The sequence below is a fragment of the Schistocerca nitens genome, chromosome 2, assembly GCF_023898315.1.
Source record: "Schistocerca nitens isolate TAMUIC-IGC-003100 chromosome 2, iqSchNite1.1, whole genome shotgun sequence".
Classification (NCBI taxonomy): Eukaryota; Metazoa; Arthropoda; class Insecta; order Orthoptera; family Acrididae; genus Schistocerca; species Schistocerca nitens.
The window spans coordinates 761952432-761977829 of record NC_064615.1 but is presented as its reverse complement, the minus strand read 5'-3'; the positions used below and the strand labels follow the sequence as shown (position 1 = coordinate 761977829).

Genomic DNA, 25398 nt, shown 5'->3' with positions numbered 1-25398 from the left:
GGAATCAGGAGGTCCTTATTACGTGGAGATGTTACTGTACACGTAACAGGCCCGCGAGGCGTCATCTCTTAGTAGAAAAGCGAGCCGAGAATAAAGAAACTTGTGAAACTACACCACACAGATACAGGCTGCATGCACATCAAGTGGAGAAGTAGAACCCCATACGCGGCAGTTCTGTGAATTCATGGCATCGTTGAGCGTAAAATGTGCCCCGTCTTTCCAACTAATATTCGCTGGCCACATGTCATCTATTTCCATGCTTGCCAAAAAACGAACAGCAAAGTCACGGCGTTGTGATCTAGCTTGGGGCTTCAGTTGCTGTACATTGTGAATCTTGTAGAGATACCAGTGCAAAATATGTCACAAAATCTTTTGAACAATTGACCAGCGGAGAGACAATTCCCGTGATAAACCACGAGAATGGCTGCAGAATTTGATGCATGTGCTGCAGGGTCGGCTACAGCTACAGAAACTTCATTAACAGTTGCCCTGGGAATGGGCCATCTACTTCTTCGTGCTGCAGTACCTAATTCACCTATTTCTTCAGCCGGCCGGAGTGGCGGAGCGGTTCTAGGCGCTACAGGCTGGAACCGAGCGACCGCTACGGTCACAGGTTCGAATCCTGCCTCGGGCATGGATGTGTGTGATGTCCTTAGGTTAGTTAGGTTTAAGTAGTTCTAAGTTCTAGGCGACTGATGACCTCAGAAGTTAAGTCGCATACTGCTCAGAGCCATTTGAACCATTTGAACCTATTTCTTCAAATTCTGGATCATCTTCTTTAGCCAATTTATTGACATGGGGCCTCTTCTAGCTGTTTCTGTCGGCGATATTCCAGAAATGCAGAGCTCCTGTGGCCGCTGTTCTGATGAAAGAACTTTATTAGCAGTGTACGGTCTTTCTTCTCAATAGCTACTGCGTTTCGTATGGAAAACTTCAACCTTCATAATCCTTTACAAACAGTCACTTTACAGAAGAAATCAACACGCGACGCTAAGTGACAAATGGCATACTGACGTAAAAACAGGGAATTTTTCACATTCTGATTGCCTTCAGCTCCATATTTTCATCTGGTGGCAGAAAGTCCAACTACTATTTTTTTCAGCATACTCCGTAGCATACAGATTAATGAACATCTGTACGATGTTTCAACGACCTGTGATGTATACACCTCATAATGCAGCAATTGGAACACCGCCAGTTTAATTATAATCATCCAGTATTATAAAAGTGTGTACGTATGTTTTACTTCTCCGCCTAAACCACTGGATCGATTTCAAACAAACTTGTTACACATACGAATAACTTACAGTTTGGAAAGAACTACTCTGGTGGTTAGGACATCTTTTCTCTCATAGGGATGGGGGTTGGGAGCAAAAAAGTATTGCAGTTCTCGACGAGCAAATTCATGGAGTATTTGAGAATGAGACTACTCGGTGACTTACAACAAACTTCACACTTAATTTCAAAACTTTAAGAGACTTTTTCTTGCTGTCAGCTCCCCCCTCCCCCCACACACGCACAAAATCATGGAAGGAAAAAAGTTTACTACGTTTTCGCTGTTCAAAAAGCAAAACTACCACATCAAGCGTGAAGGTTGAATTCATTACTTCTTTACTACTAACTCTATTCACAACACGCTTTACAGACGTTATACACATATAGCATTGAATGTAACATCAAAAATGTATGATGGTATTCACATGTAGCATTCAGTGCATCTGCAAAAATGTGTGATTGTACGGCACATAGTTGAGGAGATGTAACGTCATAAACACTGAGATGCTTGGAAAACAATCGTGTCATACACGACGTTTTAATTTATTATTCGTTTACTACTGGCTCTATTACGAACACAGTATCCAAACATACCACTGGATGTACCTGCAGAATTATGTCATTGTACCATGCGTAGTTCAAGAGATATTATGTGATAAACATTGTGCTGCGTGGAACGAAACTGCAGGGCACTAGAGATATGGGTGAAATATGTCTACAAATATGAGTGAAATACGTAAAATACATCTGAAACATATGTGCAAGTGCGTACATGGACGAGAAGTTGGGTAAAAATCTCCTTTTAAAACCCAGGTTTGACTTCAGTCAAACTTCGCACGCATATTCTTAATGCATGGAAAAAATACTATTACGTTAAAAACAGCAATTTCTTAGTGGTGTGGAGTTGATTAGGTGGAATGAGAAGCGGAAGAGGAGGTGGATGGACAGAGAAAACGAAAGATAAAATAGACATGGCTAGTCGGAGGACACGATGGACAGAGAGGGTGAGGGAGAAAGGGACAGAGAAAGGGAAGACGAGGAGACGGACATGGAGAATGGGCAGAAGAAGAGGGACAGAGAGAGGGGCGCGGCAGAAGATGTTCAAAGAGAGGAGGAGCAGGAGATAGAGAGAATTGGCAGAAGAAGAGGGACAGAGAGAGGGGCGCGGCAGAAGATGGTCAAAGTGAGGAGGAGCAGGAGATGGACAGGGAGAGGGTGAAGAGAATATGGACAGAGGGAGGGGGAGAAGGAAATGGAAGGGGGAAGGGAGAAGGAGAAGTTGGAGAAAGAGAAGGGAGGATGATATGGCCGGAGAGATGAGGAGCAGCAGAGTGACAGAGGAATTGGAGGAGGGCAGAGAGCAGGGGAGGAGCAAATGGACAGGGCAGGTTGAGGAGGAGATTGACAGATATTGGGGGCTGAAGGAGGTAGAGAGAGAGAGAGAGAGAGAGAGAGAGAGAGAGAGAGAGAGAGAGAGAGAGAAGATAGACAGATGAAGAGGGGATGAGGAGATGGAGATGGGAAGGAGAGTTGGACGGAGAGGGGGCAGATCGACAAAAACAGGGAGAGGATAAGATGGACATAGAGAGGGGGATGGAGGAGATGCAGTAACAGAAGATTGAATAAATACATACACAGGTAATGCCAAGTACTCAGATGGTTGTTGTTGTTGTTGTTGTTGTGGTCTTCAGTCTGGAGACTGGTTTGATGCAGCTCTTCATGCTAATCTATCATCTGCAAGCTTCTTCGTCTCCCAGAACCTACTGCAACCTACATCCTTCTGAATCTGCTTAGTGTATTCATCACTTGGTCTCCCTCTACGATTTTTACCCTCCACGCTGCCCTCCAATACTAAATTGGTGATCCCTTGATACCTCAGAACATGTCCTACCAACCGATCCCTTGTTCTACTCAAGTTGTGCTACAAATTCCTCTTCTCCTCAATTCTATTCAATACCTCCTTATTAGTTATGTGATCCACCCATCTAATGTTCAGCATTCTTCTGTAGCACCACATTTCGAAAGCTTCTATTATATTCTTGTCCAAACTATTTATCGTCCATGTTTCGCTTCCATACATGGCTACACTCCATAAAAATACTTTCAGGAACGACTTCCTGACACTTAAAAGTGTACTCGATGTTACCAAATTTCTCTTCTTCAGAAACACTTTCCTTGTCTTTGCCAGTCTACATTTTATATTCTCTCTACTCCAACCATCATCAGTTATTTTGCTCCCCAAATAGCAAAACTCATTTACTCTTTTAAGTGCTCATTTCCTAATCTAATTCCATTAGCATTAATTCGACTGCATTCCATTATCCTCTTTTTGCTTTTGTTGTTGTTCATCTTATATCCTCCTTTCAAGACACTGTCCATTCCGTTCAACTGCTCTTCCAAGTCCTTTGCTGTCTCTGACAGAATTACAATGTCATCGGCGAACCGCAAATTTTTTATTTCTTCTCCATGGATTTTAATATCTAATCGGAATTTTTCTTTTGTATCCTTTACTGCTTGCTCAATATACGGGTTGAATTACATCGGGGATAGGCTACAACCCTGTCTCACTCCCTTCTCAACCACTGCTTCCCTTTCATGCCCCTCGACTCTTATAACTGCCATCTGGTTTCTGTACAAATTGTAAATAGCCTTTCGCTCCCTGTATTTTACCCCTACCACCTTCAGAATTTGAAAGAGAGTATTCCAGTCAACATTGTCAAAAGCTTTCTCTAAGTCTACAAATGCTAGAAACGTAGGTTTGCCTTTTCTTAACCTATCTTCTAAGATAAGTCGTAGGGTCAGTATTGCCTCACATGTTCCGATATTTCTACGGAATCCAAACTGATCTTCCCCGAGGTCGGCATCTACCAGTTTTTCCATTCGTATCTAAAGAATTCGCGTTACTATTTTGCAGCCTTGACTTAATAATAAACTGATAGTTCGGTAATTTTCAGATCTGTCAACACCAGCTTTCTTTGGGATTGGAATTATTATATTCTTCTTGAAGTCTGTGGGTATTTGCCAGTCTCATACATCTCGCTCACTGGATGGTAGAGTTTCGTCAGGGCTGGCTCTACCAACGCTGTCAGTAGTTCTAATGCAATGTTGTCTACTCCCGGGGCCTTGTTTCGACTTAGGTCTTTCAGTGCTCTATCAAACTCTTCACGCAGTATCATATCTCCCATTTCATCTTCATCTACATCCTCTTCCATTTCCATAATATTGTCCTCAAGTACATCACCCTTGTATGGATCCTCTATATACTCCTTCCACCTTTCTGCTTTCCTTTCTTTGCTTAGAACTTGGTATCCATCTGAGCTCTTGATATTCATACAAGTGGTTCTGTTTGCTCCAAAGGTCTCTTTAATTTTCCTGTAGGCAGTATCTATCTTACCCCCAGTTAGATATGCCTTTACATCCTTACATTTCTCCTCTAGCCATCCCTGCTTAGCTATTTTGCACTTCCTTTCGATCTCATTTTCGAGACGTTTTTATTCCTTTTTGCCTGCTTCATTTAATGCATTTTTATATTTTCTCCTTTCATCAATTAAATTCAATATTTCTTCTGTCATCCAATGATTTCTACTAGCCCTCGTTTTTTACCTACTTCATCCTCTGCTGCCTTCACTACTTCATCCCTCAAAGCTACTCATTCTTCTTCTACTGTATTTCTTTCCCCCATTCTTGTCAATTGTTCCCTTATGGTCTACCTGAAACTCTGTACAACCTCTGGTTTAGTCAGTTTATCCAGGTCCCATCTCCTTAAATTCCCACCTTTTTGCAGTTTCTTCAGTTTTAATCTACAGTTCATAACCAATAGATTGTGGTCAGAGTCCACATCTGCCCCTGGAAATGTCTTACAGTTTAAAACCTGGTTCCCAAATCACTGTCTTACCATTAAATAATCTATCTGAAACCTATCAGTCTCTCCAGGCTTCTTCCATGTATACAACCTTCTTTTATGATTCTTGAACCAAGTGTTAGCTATGATTAATTTATGGTCTGAGCAAAATTCTACCAGGCTGTATTTCTTACCCTCATTCCATATCCACCTACTACGTTTCCTTCTCTTCCTTTTCCTACTATCGAATTCCAGTCACCCACGACTATTAAATTTTTGTCTCCCTTCACTATCTGAATAATTTCTTTTATCTCATCATATATTTTAGAAATCTCTTCGTCATCTACAGAGCTAATTGGCATATAAACTTGTACTACTGTGGTAGGTGTGGGCTTCGTATCTATCTCGGCCACAATAGTGCGTTCACTATGCTGTTGGTAGTAGCTTACCCGCACTCCTATTTTTTATTCATTATTAAACCTACTCGAACATTTCCCCTATTTGAGGATTGGGTTGTTTTAGGGGAGGAGACCAGACAGCGAGGTCATCGGTCTCATCTGATAAGGGAAGGACGGGGAAGGAAGTCGGCCGTGCCCTTTCAAAGGAACCACCCCGGCAATTGCCTGGAGCTATTTAGGGAAATCACGGAAAACCTAAATCAGGATGGCCGGGCGCGTGATTGAATCGTCGTCCTCCCGAATGCGAGTCCAGTGTGCTAGCCACTGCGCCACCTCGCTCGGTCCTGACCAGAAGTCTTCTTCCTCCTGGCATGAAACTTCACTAATTCCCACTATATCTAACTTTAACCTGCCCATTTCCCTTTTTAAATTTTGTAACCTACCTGCCCGATTAAGGGATCTGACATTCGACGCTTCGATCCGTAGAAGGCTAGTTTCCTTTCTCCTGATAACGACGTCCTCCTGAGTAGTTCCCGCTCGGTGATCCGAATGGGGGACTCTTTCACCTCCGGAATATTTTACCCAAGGGAATTTCTTCATCATTTAACCATACAGTAAAGCTGCATACCCTCGGGAAAAATTACGGCTGTAGTTTCCCCTTGCTTTCAGCCGTTCGTAGTATCAGCGCAGAAAGGCCGTTATCGTTAGTGTTACAAGGCCAGATCATTCAATCATCCAGACGCCCCTACAACTACTGAAAAGGCTGCTGCCCCTCTTTAGGAACCACACGTTTGTCTGGCCTCTCAACAGATACCCCTCCGTTGTGGTTGTACCTACGGTATGGCTGGCTATCTGTATCAATGAGGCACGTAAGCCTCTCCACCAACGGCAAGGGACATGGTTCATGGGGGGTAGGGGAACTCAGAGATTACTTATGGTCAAATAAGATTAATTACAGATTATGGGTATATTTCCAGCCCTCTTTGGCTGTTTATGAGTGGAGGAACATAACCCTCTAGTATCTAAAAGTTAAACATATTCGGGAAAATAGAAAAAGGAAAGTGGAAAAGTGAACTTTTAACGAAAATGACTGTCAAGATGTGCACTCAGGTGCACTGAATGTGTCACAAGAGATGATTTCAAGGTTTTGACAGTGAATCCGAGACACACGGCCAGTGTAATAGTTGACCAAGGGTAACCACTCGACAACAGGTCCGAGATCTGAAGTTGACGTCTCGACGAAATGCAAGGATGCATTACGAGACAGTAGCCTGGAGAATTTAGAGCTGTGTAAGGAGCCAAAATTTCTAGGCAACAAAATCAGTCGGCGATCACCTGCATGGCTTGTCTGGCGCTGTGTGGTCCGACGACGGCAATTTCTTGTGGAGAAACGTTTAAATCGTACTATTTTCACAGGTGAATTCCGCTTTAGATATCTGAATCATTCGCTTTGCACATTCTTCTGGAAAGATCAGCCACAGGCACATCGTGGGAAGAGATCGGTGTAGCAGTATTGAGTTCCTGATATGGACAGGCATCACTTTGGATGAGTACATGGTGTTTCGCATCTACAGTAATGACCGGAGGAGTTAGGGCCAGTGGGATGGAAATCAAATAATAGAACTACACATGCAATTTCTCAGAGCTGCTGTTGGTGCTTATATCCGCTTCAGTAGTGAGAAGACCTGGCCCTGTCTAAGTGCTGTGTTGGGGGATATCTAACTTGTATAGATGGCCACTGCTCCACTGCTTGGACTGTCATGCGAGGTTGCGATGAGAAAAGGAAGGAGGGGTGATTAGAGTTTAACATCCCGTCGACAGTGCAGTCATTAGACACGGAGCACAGGCTCGGATTACGAAAGGACGGTGAAGGAAATCGGCAGTGTCCTTTACAGAGGAACAACACGAGACATGTATCTGCCTGGAGAAATTATATCTGGATTGACGGAAGGAGATTTGAACCGCTGTTCTCACCACTGCCCCACCTCACAGAAAAACTGCGCCCCTCCAGGCGCCACTAAGGACTCTTCCAGAATGCCACACAACTCTTTCTTAGAGCTGGGGTCGTCTGTAATTGGAGTCACATCGCATACAAGGTTGTGTTTCGTTGCAATGAAAAAAATTTGCACTGTATTTTTTATGTTAAACGTTATTTAACTAAACTTTGTGCGTCAAATGCATTGTTATTAAATTCTGTCTTGTTCTGTACCCTTCCAACATGGTGTTCGGGAAATATGTTCTCGTCTCTTAACCAAGCTGAAGTTTTAGAGTGTACTGTAATAAGAAATAGTGAAAATTACTATCTCTTCTGCAGTTCAAAGCACGTCGCAGAGCACAGATACAGATAAATTTCACGAAGAAAATAAAAGACTCGACCAATGACAGCTCATATGTTGCCACTCTTCTCAATCTCCAGTTGCCAATGGATACGAATCACACTTAGAAAAATAGAAAAATAAAAACTGTCATCATCCTTACATGTAACAGTAGTCTGTAGAGTATAGATGTGGATAAAAAGTGTAACCTAATCAAGGAAGTATTAACAGTGTTTCATAATGAAAGTTCCTTGCAGATTAAAACTGTGTACCCTCAGAGACTCGAACCTCGTACCTTAGCCTTACTCCATCAAGTGATCTACATACTTCCTTTTTACATAATGAATAATTACATCTTTGGACCGACAACAATGTTTTTGAAACTTCCTTGCAGATTGAAACTGTGTGTCATTTAAATCTCGAATCTGGGGCCTTTGTCTTACGCGATCAAGTGAGCTACAGGTTTTTAAACATAAAAAACACTTCAATCTTTGAGCCAATAACAATGCGAAATAATTTAAGCCACTCAAATTCTAAGCTCTTAAACTTCACATATACACAGCGTATAGATTCAAAAGATTTGTAATGGTGTACAAAAATCACAACAACAAACAAAAAGAAAGAAACAGAGAGAGAGAGAGAGAGAGAGAGAGAAGACACACCAGGCAGGAATTATCTGAATGGGACGGACATCGGTAGATGTGATGTAATGTGATGTAAGAGTACAGACAAACAAATTATTACAATTTCAGAAAAATTGGATGATCCATTCAAGAGAAAGAGCTTCACAAATTGAGCAAGTCAGTAACGCGCTGGTCTACCTCCTGCCCTTACGCAAGCAGTTAAACGGCTTACCATTGATTGATAGAGTTATTGGATGTTCTTCTGAGTGCTATCGTGCTAAATTCTGTCCAACTTGCACGTTAGACCGTCAAAATCCCGAGTTTGTTGGAGAGTCCTGCCCATAATGTTCCAAACGTTGTCAACTGAGGAGAAATCCGGCGACCTCGTCGATCAAGAAGAGGGTTTGGCAAGCACGAATACAAGCAGTAGAAACTTCCGCCGTGCACGGGCGGGCTTTAACTTGCTGAAATGTAAGTCCAGGATGGCAAGCTTGCCTTGAAGTGCAACAACAGGGGGCGTAAGGCTGTAGTGTAAGGGTGCCGCAGATGACAACCTAAGGTGTTCCCCCCCACCCCTCCCCATGAAAATCCCTGGTTCTCTTGCCGTATGGTGGGCTGCAGTCAGTCTGGTATGCCAACGCTGTCCGGGGCGTCTGCACCTTTTCACTGGTCGTCGGGGCTCAGTTCGAACAGGACTCATCAGTGAAGACAATTTTACTCCAGTCAAAGAGTTTTCAGGCCGAATATGCTCGACGCCACTGCAGACGGGCTTGTTGGTGGACGGAGGTCAACGGTAGTCAGTGCAAGGTGCTCCATGAGTTCAATCGCCTTCCTGTGAGCCGCCTGTTAATGATGCTCTTGGTAACTAAAGCACCAGTTGCCCGTCGGATCGATGATAATGATGTATTTGTAGCTCTGTGCGCGTCTCTGACGATTGCTGGGCCCTTGAGTTCTGCCCTCTCTCTAGGTCGACTGCTTCGTTCTTGAAGCTGTGTTCGGCCATGGTTCACCCGTTTCTGCCAACATAGTCGAATATTGGCATCGATCCCATTCAAATGTCGAACGATCTGCCGATTATTTCCTCCGGCTTCTTTGAGCCCAACTCCACTTCCTCTCTCAAATGCTGACATCTACTTTTACTGTTCAAGCGCCTGTTGCGAGCCATAGTTACTTTTCAAGTGAGTACACGGAACAAATTTCGCAAAGAATTTGTTCTGTGGCATCGGTATGTCCCTGCTTGCCAGCTGCGTGGTGGAATTGCGCTGCAGCATTACACATTCAGCCACTGGCCGCCAAAGTTTACAATTTTGCATTTTCCGTCGATACCAGAATGAATCTTAATTTGTGACCAATTTTCATAGCTTCTTCGTGGTCTATTTCAGATTATCACTTATGGAATGTATTATAAATTAAACTTATTCCACCAATTAGTTCAGATACTTCAAAAAAATATTAGCACCGTATTTCATACATGATATTACCTACGTTGTCTGTAGCTGAGCCATTTTATAACATCGTGGTCTGAATAATGCAGTTTTGGTTCAAACACTTCCAAGTAGCGAAACCCCACAGTACTTCGGAGAGGATATAAAGGATAAAAGGTTCACTTTGGACCATTAGACTTGTTAATCACGGATTTCGATGAGGCGTAGGTATATTGTAGAGAGATCTGTCCCGAGTACCTGGCTAACGGCTTTTCACGCGATGGCCCCCAGTGCCAAGAAAAATTTGAAAAATTAACAAAGTTTTACGCGTACCTCACATATTCGTTCCGTCAGTTATGATCGTCCAACGGCTATGACGCTGGCGGTACCGGTTCGAGTCCTGCCTTTCTACTTTAATTTACATTACTAATTCGTTGGAAGGGCAGACTGATCAGACACTTTACGATCAGAATTTTGTAGCTGAAAGAAGAGCATCCTCCTGCACCGTAAAAATTATCCGAACAAAACGTACTCCAGGTCATCAACCCTGTGATATTTATTTTTACAGGTAGGTAAAAATTTTCTCGAGAACATTCAAATTGTTCACGACTTGTTAAAGGCTAATATGGAAGTCGCTTCGACGGAAGATTCCACAAAAGCACATTCTTTAATTTTGCATCAATATAGTTCATTTTATTTTACAGGAATAAATTAATACGAGTAGTTGACATCAAAATTGATTGAAGAAACACCAATGATTTTGAATGTAAACGTACTTTGTATTCCGGGATCGGTTCGGAAAAATCCGTATGCCTTCAAAGCAATAGCTACCGTTAAATGTGGTGATAATCTACGAATTTGGTTTTCGTTGCTTCTACGACAAATACCATCGGGAATTTGGTTTTAGGATAGAAAGCGATGCAAGCGGTAGCAGGTAAGACGATTCTGTAATCTATTGTGTAACCAACGGAATACACATTTGAAGAAAATTTGCTGCAATGATTGATTTATTAATGCTGGTACTACTACGGAAATAACTATTGTTGAATAACTTTCTATGACATACACTATTTAATGATACTCTTTACTACGAAACTGAAAAGAATTTGAACTCGTACCGCCAGCTTAGTAGGCGTAAATCTTAGCCGCTGTGCTATGTTCGGTCGAAACATGACAAGAGTTACGGCTATTGGAGGTAGGCATACAACTTCAACAGCGATTTTCTCGGGCACTAGTGGCCGTATCTAGACAAGCGCCAGCCAGGAGGTCAGAACAAGTCCCTCTACAACATACTCAAGACTCGCGGAAATCCGTGATTAACAGCACTTATTATAGATACCACGCGATAATTTTGTTTTCTAAGTACAGAGGTAAACCCACCACCACGTGGTCTTTACGTTTGTTGTAAGTACAACTGTTACACTAAGTGAGTATTCTGGAGAAGAACGAATTCTGAAATGGTACTTTTACCAGTTTAAGTTTTGTACATTACGTCAGGTAATGCACATTTTATAATTGCCGTAAGAAATTATGTTTCTATTTCACCTCATACGGATAATAGCTATTGCCTCATACTACGCTTACTTTTCGTATAAGCCAGAAGAATTGTTTTACCCTTATCTATTTACACTTCAGAGTATCGGTGAAGATAAACCTGCAACTAGCCACGCTTGTTGAATGAATGATTTGTTATTAATTTCGGCCCTCAGCCCATCGTCAGATGTCAGTGAGTATTTCTTTCACAAATTTCAGTTTTTTCTTGGGGAAGAATGTTCCTTTACACATTACAGCATCGGGGACTTTATCATTGAAATGGAGCATTCTGTATGGACCCGAAACCATTCGTTCAAAAACTGTGGATTGTTGCAGCTTTTTCTTCAGTGATATTTACGAAACCAGCTGCATTGTCCTCGAACCATCATTGATAAAATAATAACTTCAGAATACTATCGACCTATGTTCGTCTCACACACATGTTAATCGTCTACGTCTACGTCTGCGTGATTACCCGCTATTTACAATGAAGTGCCTGGCAGAGGGTTCAATGAACGACCTTCAACTGTCCACTCTCGAATGGCGACCCTGATTTCTCTTATTTTATCGTGATGATCATTGCTACCTATGTAGACGAGTGTCAACAGAACGTTTTCGCAATCGGAGGAGAAAACTGGTGATTGAAATTTCATGACAAGATCCCCTCGCAGCGAAAAACTTCTTTGTTTTAATGACTGCTACTCCAATTCACGTATCGTGTCTGTTGCACTATCTCTCCTATTTCGCGATAATACGAAACGAGCTGACCTTCTTTGAACTTTTTCGATGTCATCCGTCAGACCCTTCCGATGCGGATCCCACACCGCACAGCAATACTCCAGGATAGGGTGGACAAGCATGGTGTAAGCAGGCTCCTTAGTACACTTGTTGCACCTCCTAAGAGTGCTGCCAATGAATCGTGGTCTTTGGTTTCCTCTATCCACAACTATGTGATCGTTCCAATTTAAGTCATTTGTAGTTGTAATCCCAAAGTATTTATTTGAATTTACAGCCTTCATATTTGTGTGACTTATCGCGTAATCAAAATTTAGCAATTTTCTTTTGGTGCCCATGTGAATAACTTCACATTTTTTAAAATTCAAGGCCTTCTGCCACTTTTCGCACCATACAGATATCTTTTTCTAAATCATTTTGCACTTCGTTTTGGTCATCTGATGAATTTACAAGACAGTAAAAGACAGCATCATCTGCAAAGAATCTAAGAGGGCTACTCAGACTGTCTCCCATGTCGTTAATAAACACACATCAAAAAAAAGTTTTGAATCACCCCGGTCCCCAGAACTCCTGAAAACAGACGTTCCCTGTGAATATTGTATCACAGACACAGTCTGTTTGACTGTTCAGAGATGTCACTAAACCCGCCCAAAGATGTAAACAACCATGCATGAGCAGTACCTATTAGACGGAGGGGTCCGACAGCCGATCAGTTCCAATCATTCCACCAGGAAAGAGGTTCAAATGGTTCAAATGGCTCTAAGCACTACGGGGCTTAACATCTGGGGTCATCAGTCCCCTAGACTTAGAACTACTTAAACCTAACTAACATAAGGACATCACACACATCCATGCCCGAGGCAGGATTCGAGCCTGCGACCGTAGCAGCAGCGCGGTTCCGGACTGAAGCGCCTAGAACCGCTCGGCCACAGCTGCCGGCAAGGAAGGAGGTACATGGCTAGTGTTGTCTGTAGTTCAACCATGCCCAGACGGTCAGTACCACGGTTCGATCGCGTCCGCATTATTCCTTTGTGCCAGGAAGGGCTCTTAACGAGGGGCGTCTCGGAGTGAACCAAGGGGATGTTGCTCGGACATGGAGGAGAGACAGGAACTGTCGATGACATGCCTCGCTCAGGCCGCCCAAGGGCTGCTACTGCAGTGGATGAACGCTACCTACGGATTATGGCTCGGAGGAAACCTGACAGCAACGCCACCAGGTTGAATAATGATTTTCGTGCAGCCACAGGAAGTCGTATTAACGACTCAAATTGCGCGCAATAGGCTGCATGGCACGCAACTTCACTCTCGACGTTCATGGCGAGATCCATCTTTGAAACCACGACACCATGCAGCGCGGTACCGATGGGCCCAACAACATGCCGAATGGACCGCTCAGGTTTGGCATCACGTTCTCTTCACCGATGAGTGTCGCATATGCCTTCAACCAGACAATCGTCGGAGACGTGTTTTGAGGCAACCCAGTCAGGCTGTTCGCCTGGTGCACACTGTCCAGTGAGTGCAGCAAGGTGGAGGTTCCCTGCTGTTTTGGGGTTACATTAAGTGGGACCGACGTACGCGTGGTGGATATGGAAGGCGCCGTAATGGCTGAACGATACGTGAATGCCATCCTCCGACCGATAGTGCAACCATAATAGCAGCTTATTGGCGATGCATTCGTCTTTATGGACGACAATTCGCGCCCCCATCGTGCACATCTTGTGAATGACTTCCTTCAGGATAACGTCATCGCTCGACTAGAGTGGTCAGTATGTTCTCCAGACATGAACACGATCGAACATGCCTGGGACAGATTGAAAAGGGCTGTTTATGGACGATGTGACCCACCAGACACTCTGAGGGATGTACGTCTAATTGCCGTTGAGGAGTGGGACAATCTGGACCAACAGTGCCATGATGAACTCGTGGATAGTATGCCACGACGAATACAGGTATGCATCAGTGCAAGAGGACATGCTACTGGGTATTAGAGGTACCGGTGTGTACAGAAATCTGGTCCATCACCTGTGAAGGTCGATCTGTATGGTGGTACAACATGCAATGTGTGGTTTTCATGAGCAATAAAATGGGCGGAAATGATGTTTATGTTGCTATGTATTCCAGTTTTCTGTACAGGTTCCGGAACTCTCGGAACCGAGGTGATGCAAAACTTTTTTTGATTTGTGTTGATAAGGAACAATAGAGAACCTAGAACACTCTCTTGGGGAACGCCGGATATTACATCTGTTTTACTCGATGATTTTCCATCTATTACTACGAACTGTGACCTTTCTGATAGGACATTACGAATCCAGTCCACAACTTAGGCGATATTCCACAGCACGCAGTTTGGTTAGAAGACGCTTGTGAGGAACAGCATCGAAAGCCTTCTGGAAACCTAAAAATATGGATTTAATTTGACATACCTATCGATAGTACTCATTACTTCATGAGTATAAAGAGTTAGTTATGTTTCACGCGAACGATATTTTCTGAATCCGTGTTGACTACGTGTCAATAAATCATTTTCTTCGAGGCAATTGATAATGTTCGAACACAGTATATGTTCCAAAACCTACTGCAAATCGACGTTAGTGATATGGGACTGTAATTCAGCGGGTTACTCCTACTTCCCTTTTTGAGTAGTGACGTGTCTTGAACAATTTTCCAGTTTTTAGGTACGGATCTTTCTGATAGCGAGCGGTTGTATATAATTGCTAAATATCGAGCTATTGTATCAGCATTCTCTCAAAAGAACCTGACTGGTATACAATCTGGATCGTAGGCCTTGCCTTTATTAAGTGATTTAAGCTGCTTTGCTATACCGAGGATATCTACTTCCACGTTTCTCATCTTGGAAGTTGTTCTTGATTGGAATTAAGGAATATTTACATCTTCTCCTTTGGTCAAGGAGTTTTGGAAAACCGTGTTTTACAACTCTGCTTTAGTGGCACTGTCATCAACGTAGGGACAGGAGCCTTTAGAATGTGTTGCACTGTGCGCAATGAATTCAGTTGTTGACTTACGCAACGGTTTTTCCCGGAGGCATTACTTGATAATTGTTTGCACCTTGAGACACGTTAATTTTATGACTGAGCTGTGGGAGTCAGTTAGGAGTGCCAGCCTTGATCTTTCCGCGTTGTTCACTGGCACTACGTCATCTACACCACTCTTATGGTCGCAAGAAATCCATCTATATTTTGCATTGCTCTTTGTACTCTATTATTTTGCAATTTGTCATTTTCAATTTTAACAATCCTTTCTCACCCAGATTAGCGACTGGTGAGACACTGAGTGATATAAGTGGTATGCAGTGACTGTAACACATTCCTGATATTCTAAGAAAAATATATTTAAGCATTTGCCGTGCACGTTCCAGAACTTTCCGTTCTCTAGATTAATGTCGGATTCGGAAGTAAGATTAAGAGGTGGAATTCCAGTTAGCAGACAAAAAGTAATTTTCGTACGTGACAATGAAACTCGCTTTCACTAAATTGCAAATTATTCAATATACTCTTAACATATATTCTTCCAAATGGTGAAAATACGGCTACGACGTAATGTGAAGACGTGTACAACGTGCAGCATTCATTCCAGGTTCGAGTTCCTGTCCGGCACACAGTTTTATCCGTCAGGTATTCTCAGAATTAGCTCACACCGCGCTGCAGAGTGACAGTAAACAATTCCGAGTGTCCTACAATATTTACGACGATGATGCACAGGCACATATAATTTCGAAAGGGAGCAACAGCGGAAACTGCCTGTCAGTAGGTTTGCTGGTAGTGAAGAAATAAAATAGAACAAGTTTGAAGAATGCGTCTTAGAGAGATTAGGACAACAACAGTCTGCCTCGTTTATTGAATTAACACATAATTGATATTAAACAGTAACATCAGACAGTAGTACCCATAAGCAAACAAATAAAACATTGATTTACGGTGTTTATGAATACTTATGTATATTACTGGACTGTGAGACAAAGTGTACATCAGATTACTTGAAGCACAAGTTAAGATGATTAGAGCAAAACATCAACGGCTCTCTTTGTAGTACTGGAAATTGGGTGACGTAAATATACGAGAGTGAGCAAAATAAAACTGACTCTGAGAATTTTTTGTGTACCTCAAGACAGGCAACCAAAGTTATGTCACCTGCACAAATTACATCATCAAAAACGGTTCAAACGGCTCTGAGCATTATGGGACTTAACTTCTGAGGTCATCAGTCCCCTAGAACTTAGAACTACTTGGACCTAACTAACCTAAGGACATCACACACATCCATGCCCGAGGCAAGATTCGAACCTGCGACCGTAGCGGTCGCGCGGTTCCAGACTGTAGCGCCTAGAACGGCTCGGCCACTCCGGCCGACTTACATCATCCATCCCAGTGCAGATGATATAAGTTTGGTTGCCTGTCGTAAGGTGCATGAAATATTCTCAGCGCCATTTTTATTTTGCTTACGTTGTAGAAGTGGAAACTGTACTAGAATGTTAAATTTCTTGTATCGTACTGTACATTACCGATTATTGAGCTAAATAACATTGTATTATATTCTTTCTCTGACCGCACGTGAACGTAGATTAAACACATCTATCGTTATAGAGGACACGAATATCAACCATGAAATGTTCGCAAAGTTCAGATACTCGAACCGTTGTTCACTTGTAAAAAAGAACATTCCATTGTCTACATTTGTTGCATCTTTCTTGAACCACTCCACTATAATCTGTAAAACAGTTTCTTTTGAATGTTGCCTTCATTTGTTGGTCTTTCTCAAATCACTCCACTTGAAACTGAAGACTAGTTTCACATGTTATGTGAGATGATTTTCATCGTGAAGGTAGATTGTGTATATAGCACACTGATCGGATAATAATTCAGTGGAAGTAACGTCTAATCAACCGTTAGTCCCAATTTTATTACGATCGTGTGCGGAGAAAACAACAATATTTACTAGCTGAAAACAATAGACACACTCTCATGCGACAGAACCAACTTTAATGAAGAAGGTTGGCTACCTGTGTATGTGAGTTTTCCTCTCATAAAATTATGACACCTCGTAAAATTAGTGAATGGTGTTTAGTCGAAATACTTGACGTAAGAAAGCAGTGTGGGCTCGAGCCCAAATGGTAGTACGTGCAGTTCAACAAATAGCGGACAGTCCACTACATCCACCTAATACCCATCCTATCCCTACTGACATCTCTCTTAGCCTACCCAACATCAGCTCTTCCTCATATCAAGAACGGCACCCTTCCCTTTCTTTCTTCAGAGGTACTAAACTATACCAACAGACGACTGCAATGTTTGTCATAATTTGTTAGTGTAATAACTAGCCACATGTCATAAACTTCGTTGCTACATCAATCCTACATCACACTCTTCACACAATTCAGCCTTTCTAAAACGATGAAATTTGTTGCATGTTCTTTACTTCAGTACAACATTTCTTTTACCACTATCGCCTCCAACTTTTCTTATCATTTTACCAAATCGCCAAAAACAACTACCTCCAATGCACTCAATGTCGACAATGACGTTCATAATTTTACGTTGTTTTAAAGACAACATGAACGTAATTTATCTATACTGAAGAAAATTATATTTCACTGAGAATCGATGAGCTCCATTTGCCAAACAATATTTCTTCTCTTTTCGTTGCACAATCCATTTAAAACACTATGGACACAATTTCAATGCTAATTGAAATTAAAATACAGTTACTTGTTCACGCTAAAGCATTTCATCAACTAATGCTAAAGTTGTTACATATAGTGTGCTATTTATAAGACACTTTAACTAATCTTACGTGCGTCTTTGTGTCGGTCTTCAGGTCGAAGACTGGTTTGATACAACTCTCCACGCTGGCCTATCCTGTGCATATCATCGGCTCTGTGTAACTTCTCCAACGCTTGGGGTGAGCCAAAAGTCATTAAAATTTGAAAATTCAATACTTGACGGACTGACGTAGTGAGGTAAGCATTGAAACACATCCTTAAAGTGACAGGTTTTTTTAGTAAAACCAAAGAAAGTGCACAAAATGTCCAAAAGACGAATTCCTCTCCTGTGCCGACCTCTTCATCTCAGAGTAGCACTTGCAACCTACGTCCTCAATTATTTGCTGGATGTACCCAGTCTCTGTCTTTCTCTACAGTTTTTGCTTTGTACAGCTCCCTCTAGTACCATGGAAATCATTCCCTGATGTCTTAACAAATGTGCTATCACCGTGTCCCTCCTCCTTTCCCCTCCGATTTTGCGCAGAACCTTCTCATTCCTTATTTTGTCAGTCCACTTAACTCTCAGCATTCTTCTGTAGCACCACATCTCAGACGATTCGATTCTCTTTCTGTTCCGGTTTTTCCACAGTGCATGTTTCACAACCATACGATGCTGTGCTCCAAACGTACATTCTTAGAAATTTCTTCCTCAATTTAAGGCCTATATTTGATACTAGTAGATTTCTTTTGGCCAGGAATGCCCTTTTTGCCAGTTCTAGTCTGCTTTTGATGTCCTTCTTGCTCCGTCCGTCGTTGGGGTTGGGTTGAGTTGTTTGGGGGAGGAGACCAGACAGCAAGATCATCGGTCTCATCGGATTATGGAAGGACGGGGCAGGAAGTCGGCCGTGCCCTTTCAAAGGAACCATCCCGGGATTTGTCTGGAGCGATTTAGGAAAATCACGGAAAACCTAAATCAGGAGGGCCGGACGCGGGATTGAACGTCGTCCTCCCGAATGAGAGTGTCCATCGTTGGTTACTTTGCTGCCCAGGTAGTAGAATTCCTTAACTTCATCTACTTCGCCACCATCAGTCCTGACGTTAAGTTTGCAGCAGACCTCATTTCTGCCACTTCTCATTGCCTTCAATCCGTAGTCATTAGCCTTTCCATTCCATTCCATTCAGCAGATCCTGTAATTTTTCTTCACCTTCACTCAGGATAGCAATGTCATGAGCGAATCGTATCACTGATATCCTTTCACCTTCAATTTTAATTCCACTCCTGGACCTTTCTTTTATTTCCATCATTGCTTCTTCCATATACGGGTTGTACAGTAGTGGTGAAAGACTACATCCCTGTCTTACACCTTTTCAATCCAACCACTTCGTTCTTGGTCGTCCACTCTTATTACTCCCTCTCGCCTCTTGTACAAGTTGTATATTACCCGTCTCTCCCTATAGCTTACCTCTATTTTCCTCAGAATTTTGAACATCTTGCTCCAGATTACATTGTCGATCGCTTTTCCAGATCGACAAATCCTATGAACGTGGGTTTACTCTTGCTTCCATTATCAATCGCAACGTCAGAATTGCCTCTCTGATGCCTTTGCCTTTCCTAAACCCAAACCGATCGTTGTCTAACATATCCTCAGTTTTGTCTTCCATTCTTCTGTATATTGTTCTTGTAAGTAACTCAGACGCATGAGCTGTTAAGCTGATTGTGCGATAGTTCTCGCACTTGTCAGCTCTTGTAGTCTTCGGAATTGAGTGGATGATATTTTTTTCCAAAGTCAGACGATATCTCACCAGACTCATACATTCTACACACCAACATCAGCCGCGCGGGGTAGCCGTGCGGCCTAGGGCGCCTTGCCACATTTCGCGCAGCTCTCTCCGTCGGAGGTTCGAGTCCTCCCTTGCGCATGTGTGTTTGTGTTGTCCTTAGCGTAAGTTAGTTTTCGTTAGATTAAGTAGTGTGTAAGCCTAGGGACCGATGACCTTAGGAGTTTGGTCCCACAGTTTTCCACCAACGTGTATAGTCGTTTCGTTGCCAGTTTCCCCAATGAAATTCTGATGGAATGTTATCTATCCCTGATGCCTTATTTGATCTTAGGTTCAGGTCACCCTACAACCAGTAATCACACGGACTGAGGCTGGGGACATGGGAGACCAACAATGACGGAAGTGACGGCTCAGCACGCGATCCTCACCAAACGATGTGCGTAAGAGATCTTTCACAATATGTGGTGGAGCACCATCATTAAAAATCGTACCTTCCAGCAGGTGCTTATCAGCCAAGCTAGGGATGATGTGACCCTATAACATATCGCCATACTCCCAATATCGGCGTACCTCGCGCCCGTCACGCTGACAGTATGAAAAGCAGCACCCTGCATTTCCTTGAAGAAATACGGGTCCGATCACGATTGATGACGTAGATCCAGGCCATGTCATGACTTTCTCGACATGTAGTGGGTTTCCAACGACATATATAGGGTCTTCGGTAGCCCAAATTCTGCAGTTTTGGGTGTTGATAGACCTACGGAGTGTGACATGGGTTTCGTTGGTCTACAACACTTTAGCAAGCAATCGTCTTCTCCCCACACTTTCTGAAGTGCCCACACCGCAAATTTTCTCCGTATCGCAAAACAGGCGGCTAAAAGTTCATGATGACGCCAGATTTTGTACAGATAGCTTTGGAGGGTACATCTTAGTGCCCTCCAAATAGCAGTGCGTGAAATGCGGGTGCGACGTCAGACTTCATGAACACTGACTTCATTATCCGGAGATAAAACTGCGAAAGTCTCCATTTCGTCCTGAACTGTCCAAGCAACTGTAGCCCACTACTGGGCCGATCGTATAAACAACCCTTGACTTCGAATCTCGTGGTCGATTCCTTCACAGCGACATTTGTCACAGGATCTTCATTGCAGTAGCGGCTACTCCATTCCATGGCAAGGGATCACTAACAGTGCTTTTTCTGGTAAAGACAACTTGTTGCGGTTGCTTGCGCATCTGACTCCCTCTCTCACTACACCTCATTTTACACACGATTCTCATTCGGCGTCACTGACGTGTCGCTGTCCAGTGCTATCTACTGGCACTCGTCTCTGGTTTCAATGAAACCTCATATCATTTCAGGAATGTGTCTCAAGCTTTAACTCTCTGCCTACGTTATTCCATGAATTGGTGCGTTTTCGAATGTTAACATACTTTCGGGTCACCCTGTACACTATGTGATCACAAGTATACGGACACCTGGCTGAAAATGACTACGAGTTCGTAGCGCCCTCCATCGGTAATGCTGGAATACAATATAGTGTTGGCCCACACTCAGCCTTGACGACAACTTCCACTCTGGCAGGCATACGTTCAATCAGGTGCCGGAAGGTTTCTTCACGGAGTGCTGCACTGGGGAGAGGTATCGAGGTCAGTCGGTGAAGCCTAGCACGAAGTCGGCGTTCCAAAATATCCCAAAGGGGTCAGTCAACAGACGAGGTCAGCCTGTACGCTTCTGTGCTATATACGTCCCTTCATGTTTCCACTTCACTGTCACATCGTAAACAGTAGACCTAGGGATGTTTAGGAGTGTCGAAATCCCGCGTATGACACGAGTGACATCCAGTCACCTGAGTGCGTTCGAAGTCCGTGAATTCCGCGGACGCCCCATTCTGCTCTCTCACGATGACTAATGACTCCTGAGGTCGCTGATATGGAGTACCTGGCAGTAGGTAGCAGCACAATGGACCTAATATGAAAAACGTATGTTTTTGGGGGTGTCCGGATACTTTTGATTACACAGTGTATATCCATTTGGATCTGCTTCCTGTAGTCATGTCTCAGTTTCCCTCTACAATTTTTACCCTCTCAACGTCCCATCACTACCAAACTAATGACCTCTTGAGCCCTGAGGATGTGTCTTATCAACCGATCCCTTCTTTTAGCTGAGTTGCAGCATAAATTCCTATTGTCTAAAATTCCATTCAGTGCCTCTTCATTGGTTATCCTAACTATCCATCTGACCTTGAACATTGTCCTCTAGAATCAAATTCGAAAAGCTTCTATTTCATTGTTGTGTGAACTGTTCATATTCTGCGTCTCACTTCCAAATAAGGAAAATACTTGCTGACACAAGTTCATATTCGATGCCAACAAATTTTACTCTTACTCAGAACCTCTTTTCTAGTTGCTGTCGACATACAGTTTATGTCCTCTCCGCTTCTGCTATCGTCAGTAATTCTGCCTCCAAGTAGAAAAACTCATCTAGTACTTTTAGTGTCTGGATTTTCAAATCTGACTGCCTCAGCATCGCCTGATTTAATTCGACTACATTCGATTACTCTTATTTTACCTTCAATTTTCTTTGCCGTCTTTAACCGATTTACGTCCCTGACAAACTTTTCTCCTACCTTAACTTCAATTTCCTCTCCCAATTTCTCCTTGGTTTCATTTACTGCTTGTTCAAAGTACAAATTACACTGCTTGACAATTGCTGAGGAACAAGTGACACTTGTTAGGTAACAACTGCCAGTTGCAACGGAACAACCGACTAACGATACGAAAGGGAAATATAGAGAGTGGGACGTGATAACTGCAGCAAAGCCTGTGCACGAAGGTTCTGGATGGGTTCGATTGTCCATGTAGCATGGTGTTTGACGAAGGTTGTTGTGGAACCGATTAATGCCACATTCCGTATGGTACGAAGCATGTCTGGAAGACATTTGAGTGTTTACGATCATTGACGAGCAGCTGGACGGCTCGAAGCCAGTCAGAGTGGCACTACTATGGCCACAGTGTTTCCAAGAGTGTCATCTCGCGATTAAAAAAAGGCCGCTCAAGGTGGAAATGTATGCGAAATCGTGCCTGTGGCCGTAAACGGACCACCACACTGCAAGAGGATCGATACGTAGTTCTAGTGGCAAAAAGGAGCAGAAATCTCACTTCCAGGCAGATCTCTGGAGAACTTGCAGCCGCTACCGGTACACGTGTTTGTACCAGAATCATTTCGTGACGATTAAATCATGCTGGTTTGTACGTTCAAAAGCCTTTTAAATACATCCCACTTCAACCGTGCCACGATCGAGAAAGAGTTCTTCGGTGTAGGAGGGATGTTGGTTAGGGTCAGCAACAGTGGTCAAGAGTGATGTTCTGCGACGAATCCTGCTTCACTATGGCAAGCGAGTCTGGCCATCAAATACGAATGTGGAGACAGAGAGAGAGAGAGAGAGTAGAACAGTAGAACGTCATCAGTACGGCCCAAGCTTTATGGTGTGGGCAAGCATTATGAACAATGGCCGAACATTTCCGCATTTCTTCGCTCGAGGTACCGTTACAGCACAGCGGTATTCCAGGGTGATTATTCTGTATCATGCTGTCCCTTTGTGATCACGATAGGTCCCGATTTTCTTTTTGTGAACGATAATGCCCGTCCACACAGGACCACTGAGGTGTCGGACACACTGGAAAGTGAAGATACTGAACGTATGGAATGGCCTACATGATCCACAGACGTGGGATGCTCTTGACCTAAGTGTGTCTCAACGAACTCCCCACCCCCCTACCTGAACCGTGCAATAACTGAAAACCTCCTTGAGAGAGAAGTGGGGAAATTTCTACCACAGACTCCTCAAGAGTTTGGTAGCAATTATGAATCAGAGGTGCAAACTACACCTTAGTCCCCGAGGAGGGCATATTCCTCATTGAAAACCCGATATCGACCTTTACGTTATGAGTCTGACCAGTGCAAAAACTGAACGATATTTTTGTCTGTTATCCTGCTTTCCCGTGTGGTGAAATCTGTACCATTTTTCGTTAGAAATAAACGATTGCAAATATATCACGCATATACTCTGTTTCATGTCGTCCATCATTGTGTGTGTTTACTCCTGTCCAGCTACGTCTGTGTTCCTTAGAAATTGTCGAGCAGTGTAAATAACATCGACAATAGGCTACAACGCTGTCTCACTCTCTTTTCAACCACTGCTTCCCTTTCGTGTCCTTACGACTCCTATAATTGCAATCTGGCTTCTGTTAGAAGTTGTAAATAATCTTTGGCTCCCTGTATTGAATCCCTGCTATCCTCAGAATTTCGAATAGTGTGTTCCAGTCACGATTGTCAAAAACTTTCTCTAAATTTACAAATGCTACAGACGTAGATTTACGTTTCTTAAACGTATCTTCTAAGATAAGTAGAGCTCTTACATTTCACTAGAACCCAAACTCATCTTTCCCGAAGTGTGCTTTTGCCAGTCTTTCCATTCTTCTGGAAACATTTTGTGTCAGTATCTTGCAACCACCGCTGACTGAACTGGTACTTAGATAATATTCACGTTTACCATCACCATACCTCTTTGTAGTTAGGTTTATGAAATTCTTGAAGTCTGACGGTATTTCACTTGTTTCACATATCTTGCATGTCATGTGGAACAGTTATGTAACGGTATGTCCTCCCAAGAAACAATAATCCCGAGGGACTGTCGTCTACAACAGGTGCCTTGTTTTAATTGCGGTCTTTCAATGCTGTGCTAAATTCTTCTCGCAGTATCGTATCTTCATCATTTCTTCCTTTCTTTCTGTAATATTGCCTTCAAGTTCAAATTAATTTTCCACCTTTCCACCTTTCTATGCTCAACCTTTCTTGCAGTCTGAGCTCTTTCTCCAAAAGTTTCCTTGATTTTTTTTAAGGCGGCATCTATCTTTCCCCCAGGCTGGTATACTTTTACAGCTTTGCTTTTCTACACTAGTCACTCTTACTTCACCACATTGTACTTTCTCTTATTTTACATATCTGTATCCTCTTTTGATTACTTCTTTTCTGTGTTTTTATGTCGTCTCCTTTTATCAATCAAATTCAGTATCTAGAGTGATTTCTACTGGACCTTGAGTCTTTGCTTAGTTGCTCCTCTGCTGCCTCCATTATAGCACCTCCAAATTTTCTCATTCGTCTACTACTGTTTATCTTCCACGTATTCCAAACAATAGTTGGCCAGTGCTCTTTCCGGATCTCTCAACAACCTATGGTTCTTTCAATTTATCCGGGTCTCATCATCTTAAATTCCTACCTTTTTGTAATTTCTTTAAGATTAATCCGCAGTTCATGGACGTTAAGTTATGGTTACCGTCTACAATTTGCCCCAAGAAACGTTTTGCAGCTTACAATTTGATTTCGAAATCTCTGTCTCACCATATTATAATCTACCTGAACTCGTCCGGCGACTTCAGATCCGTTCCTCATATTGCTGCTGTCGATTTCCTGTTCTCTGGCACAATTCAATTTTTGTCTTCCTTAACGATGTGAATAATTTCAAAAAGATTAATGAAGAATGGTTAATAACTGAAGGAGCTTTAAATTTACAGTTACTAGCATCACCCGATGGCATGCTTAACGAATGAATTTTTTTTTTCAATTTTATAAATATCATTAGCAAATTGGAGCAAAGTTAATGATAAAACAGGAATATCGAGTAAAGTTCTTCTCGAAAGTAAACTTTTCAAAGGAGCTTTGTCATGTTTATTGAATGCAGCAAGCGACTACCAGAGGG

The 25398-nt window shown here is 42.8% G+C and overlaps 1 protein-coding gene across 1 annotated transcript in view; it reads right to left on the bottom strand.

Annotated features, from left to right (window-relative positions):
- Nucleotides 1-25398, bottom strand: part of LOC126236990 (circadian clock-controlled protein daywake-like) — a 65522-nt gene that overhangs the window by 3546 nt on the left and 36578 nt on the right. The window lies entirely within an intron of this gene.